Raw genomic sequence first — 7,816 nt, forward strand, 5'->3', positions numbered from 1 at the left:
AAAAGTTAGCGTAGCTATGGACAACAGGTGAATAGGGTTAGCCAGGCTAGGGCTTTATCAGCTGAATGATTAACTAGAAATGCAATCTTCCTCCTATCCGTGGAAAAAGAAAGAGGAATAATTTCAAAATGAATGCTAACCTTGTAGATGAAACCTCAGCAATTCAACTGATCTCCACTATAGCGTTGTGGAGGTTTCAAATGAGCAGGCGGAGCATAGTGACTAGTCTCATAGGCAGAGGACATGATAGCTAACACACTGGCAGCAGATTGTCTCTCAGGCTGCAGATGAGCAGTACATTGCAATATAGTCTGAAGAACTTGGGCAAATTGATCCATACGGTGATAAAGCCCGTCCATTCTTGCTCCTTGTACTGCCATCTGCTGATACAGGTCCGTAGGGTCCATAATGGCCTTGTTGTACTGTCATGGCTAGAGTAGAAGAACCCAAAACACACAGACCCTAATTTGCTAAAGGAAAGGTATAACATATTACCTGGCCTTATAATGGCTGGATTTAGCATAAAGAGTAGTCAAGGAGAAAGCCAAGGTCAAATGTAGTGGAGTACAGCAAAAATGGTAAGAACCAAAGGTCAGGAACACAGAAAGCGGAGAAACAATGAAACAAGCCAAAGCCAGTAACAAGACATCCAAAATATATAAAGCACACTCTTGGGTATACAAGAACCACAACAGGGCAACTTGCTACTGAAAAGCCCTGGCTTATAATGCCAGGGAACCAATAATATTGGTCTGCATTACTGTAGAGCGCCTAAACACCCCAATTCGTCCGAACGCCAAATTCAGGAGTCTCTGTTTGTGCGAACCGATTGGTTTGGCACTTTGAGTTGCGCCATTATGATGTCGGTGCGCCTTTGCATAAATAGACGCACACGTAGGGCGTGCAGCGTCTGACCCTCCGCTGGATCGGGGAGCTCCGGAATGGGTAAGTTTGACAAGCACGTGAGTTTGGTTATACGAATGGCGGCCACCTAGGGAAAGTACTCGAGTTAAATACTTAATTGTTCAGGGAAGTATAAAAGGGGAACCACACAGCGTCCATTTGGGAAATACAAGGGGGATACGAACAACTGGCTTGTTTATGCATATCTCTCCTGTCCCTGATCTCAGCATTCTCTCTGACTCCTCTAAGGACCAGTATACAGCTTGTCTATTTAATATGTTTTAATCTGCATGTTTAGGCTCCACATCGAGCCTGACATTACAACAGGACCTTATGGAACCTGAATATGTAGCCCAACAAATGGAAATGTGTGGTACAAGGATATATGATTTATATCACCGTATGGATCAATTCGCCAAGGCCCTGCAAACCAATCTGACACGTATGGCCCATGTACAGCTGGAAGCTCAAGTCACTGCTACAGCATACACCAGTCTCTCCTGCACCTGTTACAGGAAACTACCCTCCTGTTTACATGACACCCCCATAATGGTGATCCTATTTTATGTCTTGGGTTCCAAAACCAAATTGATATACCAGTACATTTGGAAATGAACCCACGTTCATATCCTACAGACAGTCTATGGTGGCTGTTCCAAAAAATCAGACAGAGCACTGGCTTGGGCAAATCATATAAAAGAGTCTAATTCCTCTGTGGTGTATAGTTATCCTGAATTTCTTGCTTGTTTACGCAGGGCTTTTGATATGCCAAGTCGTGTTTTTTCTGCAGGCAAGGCCTCCATGACAAAGTGTCACATTTTTTTTCCCATTGAATTCAGAACTAACTTTAGAGGTGGTGTGGAATAACAATTCTCTGGTTACAGCTTTTCAAGAAGGTTTTGCAGACTATATACTAGATGAAATAGCTGCCAAGGACTTAACCACTGATCTATGTGATTAGATTGATTACTGTATTCACATAGACAATCGAGAGAGAATCGACAGAATAGACAGAGAAAGATGTACGAATAAGGAGAGACAAAGAAGATTGTACAACCGTCCTGCATTAAGATCACCCTTCACTGAGTTCCTTCCTTCACCTCCACCTGAACCTATGCAACTAGGTATAACTAAATTGACAGAGGCTGAGGAATCTTACAGGAGAAGGCTTTTGTCTATATTGTGGTCAAAAGGGCATTTAAGACAGTAGTGTCCTAGCCAACCGGCAAACTCCCACACCTATGGCCAAATTGGAGACTGGCCTTGGGTGTAATGACATTGTCCCCTACTTTTTTAGCCCTTAGACTAATTCTACCAATCTTAAAACATGTCAATTATACTACTATACCTACTACCAACGCCTTAACGAATTCAGGGGCAGCAGAAAATGTTATTGATCATGATTTATTCAGTGTTTCTGCTTTACCTCTTATCCAAAAGGCAACACCCTTGGCCATTGAGGCCATAGATGGTAGACCATTATCTGAACCAAAAATCACAAATGAAGAACAAGAACTGCATATGTCTATAGGAGCATTACAGAAATTATTTATTCTCCATCTTTTCTAGTCATCTAGGGTTTCCATTGGTTGGTTAAACATAACCCTGCTATTGATTGGGAATAATCAGAGATCATGTAATGGGGTAAAGAGTGTCATAAGAAATGCCTTACACCAGTGCATGGCGTTAACCAGGGACGTTTTAGCCGCGAGGCAAACAAGGCTTTTGCCTTGGGCGGCATTTTCCAGGGGGCGGCAAGAAAAGCCGCCCCCAAATGCCCTGGGCAAATGTCTTGTTAGCCTTGCGGTTAACTGAAATGCTGGTTGGGCTGCTGGGCTGGTTGCAGGGCGGGCGGCTGGCGAGGGAGAGCTCCCCCCGAGCTGTCTGCTCAGCTCCCTCGCACGCCGCAGAGTGAAGCTGGGAGCTGGAATATGACGTCATATTCCGGCTCCCAGCCTCACTCTGCGGCGCGCGAGGGAGCTGAGCAGACAGCTCAGAGGAAGTGCTTCCTCGCCAGCCGCCCACCCTGCAACCAGCCCAGCAGCCCAACTAGACCCCAGGGAGATAGAGAACCCTCCCCCCCCCAGCATTCTCAAAAATGTGTTAATGTGAGTGAGTGTTTGTATATATGTCTGTCTGTTAGTGAGTGTGTCTGTTAGTGTGTGTCTGTTAGTGAGTTAGTGTGTGTGTCTGTGTGTGTGTGTGTGTATATGTCTGTCTGTTAGTGAGTGTGAGTGTGTGCCTAGGGCAGCACAAAACCAGGATACACCACTGGCATTAACACTATACATTTACCTACAGCTGCTCCTTTGTCCACTTCTATTCCTCTGCAATATGATGATTTATGGATATTATTTAAAAAGAAAGTGGCTGATTGGTTACCTTCACATCGTCCTTACGATTGTGTGATAGATCTACTTTCCAATACTAAGCCACCTAAGGGTAGAGTCTATCCACTCTCCGTAAAGGAGCATGAGATTATGATTGAATATATTAGGTAATCACAGGCTAAGGATTTCATCAGAAGATCATCAGCTCCAGCTAGAGCAGTATTCTTTTTTGTCTCAAGAAAAAGGGGGATTTGAGACCATGTAAATAAAACCTACAAGTCCATTTCACAATTATTCTGCAGTCTTCATTGAAAAAGGAAGTTGTTGAATTCATTCAAGCATGTACTACATGCGCCAAGTCTAAATCAGCTTTTCACACACCAGCTAGTGTACTCGTGCCATTGCTCATTCTAAATATACCCTGGACACATCTGTCCATTGACTTCATTGTTGAGTTATCCTGGTTATCTTGATTGTGGTAGTCACAATTAAGGCTCCCTTGATAAAGGCATTCTGCCGAAACGTTGGGGGTGTATTTGTTGACTCTTGTCCTTCTTCTCACTAGGTCTGTTATGTTGTCTTTATTTTTGTGTAATTTATCATTTTTTGGGGGGGTTATTGAATTTGGCATCTCATATAGCTGTCTTGTATACTCATATATAATTTTTTATGCATTATGCAGTTTGCTTGTATGCAACTTAAGAATTTATAGATATTGCATTGTATTCTTTATTGGACATTTATTGTCTTTTTTATGCATTGATACTGTTTATGAGAGCCTATTATTTTGACCCATGTAATAAACATCTTTTTCTATATACTTTTGTGGTTGTGCTCCTTGTTCAAGCAATAAATGTATCTTGATTGTGGTAGACAGGTTTTCTAAGATAGAACTAAGATACAATTTTATTCCTCTGAAGAAATTACCCAATGCCGAACTCTTGGCCAAAATGTTTGCTAAGGATATATTCAGGTTAGATATATTTCCTCTAGAAATAGTCTCTGACAGGGGATCCCAATTTATTTCAGATTCTGGAGAAGTTTTTGCTTTGAGATAGGTATCCATTTCCATTTTCCTCTGTGTGTCATCCTCAGACGAACGGAGCCGCTGAACGAGCAAACCAATCCCTGGAACTGTACTTACACTGTTTTACATGTGAGCATTAGGATAATTGGACTGGCCTGCTCTATGGGCTGACTTTGCTAGAAATGCAGCTCCTCATGCTTCTACTGGACTTAGTCCGTTCCTTTTAGCTTATGGTGAGCAACCTTGTGTCCTTCCCGGTATATTTTCTGAAAAGGGAAGACCCCCTTTGGACACACATCTTGCTACTTTACATGTTTTGCGGGAGCACATTCAGAACACCTTGTCTCAAACAGACATGTCCCAGAAAAAAAATTCTTACCGCCTTCGGGCTCTGGATCCATCTTATTTGGCTGGTGATAGAGTTTGGTTATCACGTAAGACATACATCTCTGATGTCCTTCTATGAAGTTCTCACCTTATTGAGTTCTTCAGCTGGTAAATTCTGTCTCATTTACTTGCCTCGGTTACTTTGTATCCCTAATACATTTCATACTTCCCTGTTAAAGCCCTTGATTCAGAATAAGTTTACTTGGTATGTACCAAAGCCTGTCTCATGATGAATGTGAGGTTCAGTCTCTCCTTGATTCCTGCACATCACTTGGGGTTCAGGTATGTTTCTGAGGATCGCTCATGGGTCTCTTCCTCTGATGTCCATGCTTCCCTTATTTTGTGTTCTTTTCATGCATGCTTTCTGCATAAGCCGTATGCTCCCTGCCCATTGGGTGGTCTTTGGGGGGGGGGGATGGACTGTTGGGATCACTTACCTTTCACCCGGAAGGGGCATTGTTTGAAGGGTGTGCTGGAATAATTTTTCTTTATTGTGAAACCCTGATATGTCCATCTGCCACAAGAATATTGACTATGGTAAATGGACTCTAAGTTTAGGCAACAGACCTTTTTTAAGCTGGACTGCCTTATGAACTTGCTTTGCAGTGTCCCATTTTGTAGTTTTGCTATTCAGTGGAGAATAAGTCCTAAACTGCATTAAATGTTTGAGTGTGGTAGCGTTGCAGATGGACCTTTTTATGAAGGTGATATAAATGGTGGGGAGTACACAAATAGACATTTAAAGGGACACTCAGAGGCACCAATACTACTTTAAATCATTTGATTATTATTTTTGCGCATGCTCAAACCTTTATAGTTTTTGCATAAAATATATAAAAAAAAAATCAGAATGCTTCACCATAAGTCTGCCTCTTTACCCACACCCACTCACAAAAATACTTCCTTATCAAATGTATGCACACCCCCTGGGAGGCATATAGTAAGAATATCACTACCTGTTTGTAGTTTCTCTGACTGTCTACAGCAAGGTTTGAATTAAAAGCAGCTTACTGTTGTCAGTGGCTTGGCTGCAGGGCCGGCACGTCCATAAGGCAGCACAGGCGGCCGCCTTAGGGCGCACCGGCTCTGGGGGCGCCAGATTTCAGTGACCGGCAGGAGGGAAGCGCTCCCTCCTGCCAGGTCACCTTCTGGATCCCCGGCGGGCGGCAGCGTTCTAATGAGAGGCGGCGAGGGAGCTCTAACCTGTCTGCTCTGCTCCCTCGCGCGCCGTGTGCTGATGCTGCGGGAGCCGGAATATGACGTCATATTCCGGCTCCCGGCATCAGCAGACAGCGCGCGAGGGAGCAGAGCAGACAGGTTAGAGCTCCCTCGCAGCCTCTCATTAGAACGCTGCCGCCAGCCGCACGGAAGCCCCACTGGACCCCAGGGACACATCCACACCAGCTCTCCAGGTAGGGAGGCTGGGTGGATATTAATATTTAATTGTGTGTGTCTGAAAGTGTATGTGTGAGTGTCTGTGTCTGAAAGTGTATGTGTGAGTGTGTGTGTGTGTCTGAAAGTGTGTGTGTCTGAAAGTGTATGTGTGTGTCTGTGTGTATCTGTGAGTGTGTGTGTGTGTCTGAAAGTGTGTGTGTCTGGAAGTGTATGTGTGAGTGTGTGTCTGTGAGTGTGTGTGTCTGTGTCTGAAAGTGTATGTGTGAGTGTGTGTTTGTCTAAATGTGTGTGTGTCTGTGAGTGTGTGTGTCTGAAAGTGTGTGTCTGTGATTGTGTGTGTCTGTGTCTGAAAGTGTATGTGTGAGTGTGTGTTTGTCTAAATGTGTGTGTCTGTGTGTGTTTGTCTGTGAGTGTGTGTGTATGTGTCTGTGAGTGTGTGTGTATGTGTTTGTCTTTGTGTGTGTATGTTTTTCTGTGAGTGTGTGTCTGTATGTGTTTGTCTGTGAGTGTGTGTGAGTGTGTGTATGTGTTTGTGAGTGTGTGTCTGTGTATGTGTTTGTCTGTGAGTGTTTCTGTGTGTGTGTGTGTCTGTGTATGTGTTTGTCTGTAACTGTGTGTGTCTGTGTATGTGAGTGTGTGTATGTGTGTGTCTGTGAATGATTGTATGAATGTGTGTGTGTGTGTGTGTGTTTGTGAGTGTCTGTCAATGAATGAATGAGTGTGTGTCAGATCAGTGAGTCTGTGTCTGTCAGTGACGTCTGTGTGTTTGTCATTGAGTGTGTGTGGCTGTTAGTGTGTATACACCACTGAGTGTAGCGTGGCGGAGCGGAGCGCAGTACAGGAGCTTCTGTTTCCTGTACCCGGCCAGACCGAGAGGATGTGCTCACTGAGAGAGCACTTCCTGTCAGTCCAGCCAGGTACAGAAAACTGAAGCTCCTGTAGAGGGTCTGCTCCGCAACGCTACAAGACAGGTAGGAGGCACACCAGGAAGGGGAGTGTGACCGCTAAGAGAGTGGGGGGTGCACCAAGGGACAGAGGAAAGGGGAGAGAAAAACCAAGGGACAGGGAAAAGAGGGGGGAGGAGAGAGGAACACTAAGGGACGGGGAAGAGGGAGGGGCTGGTTAGGAGGCACATAGGTGAAGATGTTAATTTTAGAGGGGGGGGGGGGCGGAAAAATTCATCTTCGCCTATGTATCCAAAAATCCTTGCACCGGCCCTGCTTGGCTGTGTGCATGTATTTGATAAGGAAGTCTTTCTGGCATGAGAGGTGTGGCTGAGGAGGCAGGCTTGTGATGCAATATTCATCAAAACATTTACTTATTTTATGTATTTTGAGCAAGCAAACATACTGCATATTAATGAGGCCAAAATCTATCAAATGTATAAAGTTGTACTTTATACCCTGAACCGTCAGACTAAAAGTCTGATGTTCTATAGTCTGATTAAAGGACCACTCTAGGCACCCAGACCACTTCAGCTTAATGAAGTGGTCTGGGTGCCAGGTCCAGCTAGGGTTAACCCATTTTTTTATAAACATAGCAGTTTCAGAGAAACTGCTATGTTTATAAATGGGTTAATCCAGCCCTCAAATCCTCTAGTGGCTGTCTCACTGACAGCCGCTAGAGGCGCTTGCGTGATTCTCACTGTGAAAATCACAGTGAGAGCACGCAAACGTCCATAGGAAAGCATTGATGCTTTCCTATGAGACCGGCTGAATGCGCGCGCACCTTTTGCCGTGCGTGCGCATTCAGCCGAATGGGAGGAGAGGAGGAG

The sequence above is a fragment of the Pelobates fuscus genome, chromosome 9 (genome assembly GCF_036172605.1).
Source record: "Pelobates fuscus isolate aPelFus1 chromosome 9, aPelFus1.pri, whole genome shotgun sequence".
NCBI lineage: Eukaryota > Metazoa > Chordata > Amphibia > Anura > Pelobatidae > Pelobates > Pelobates fuscus.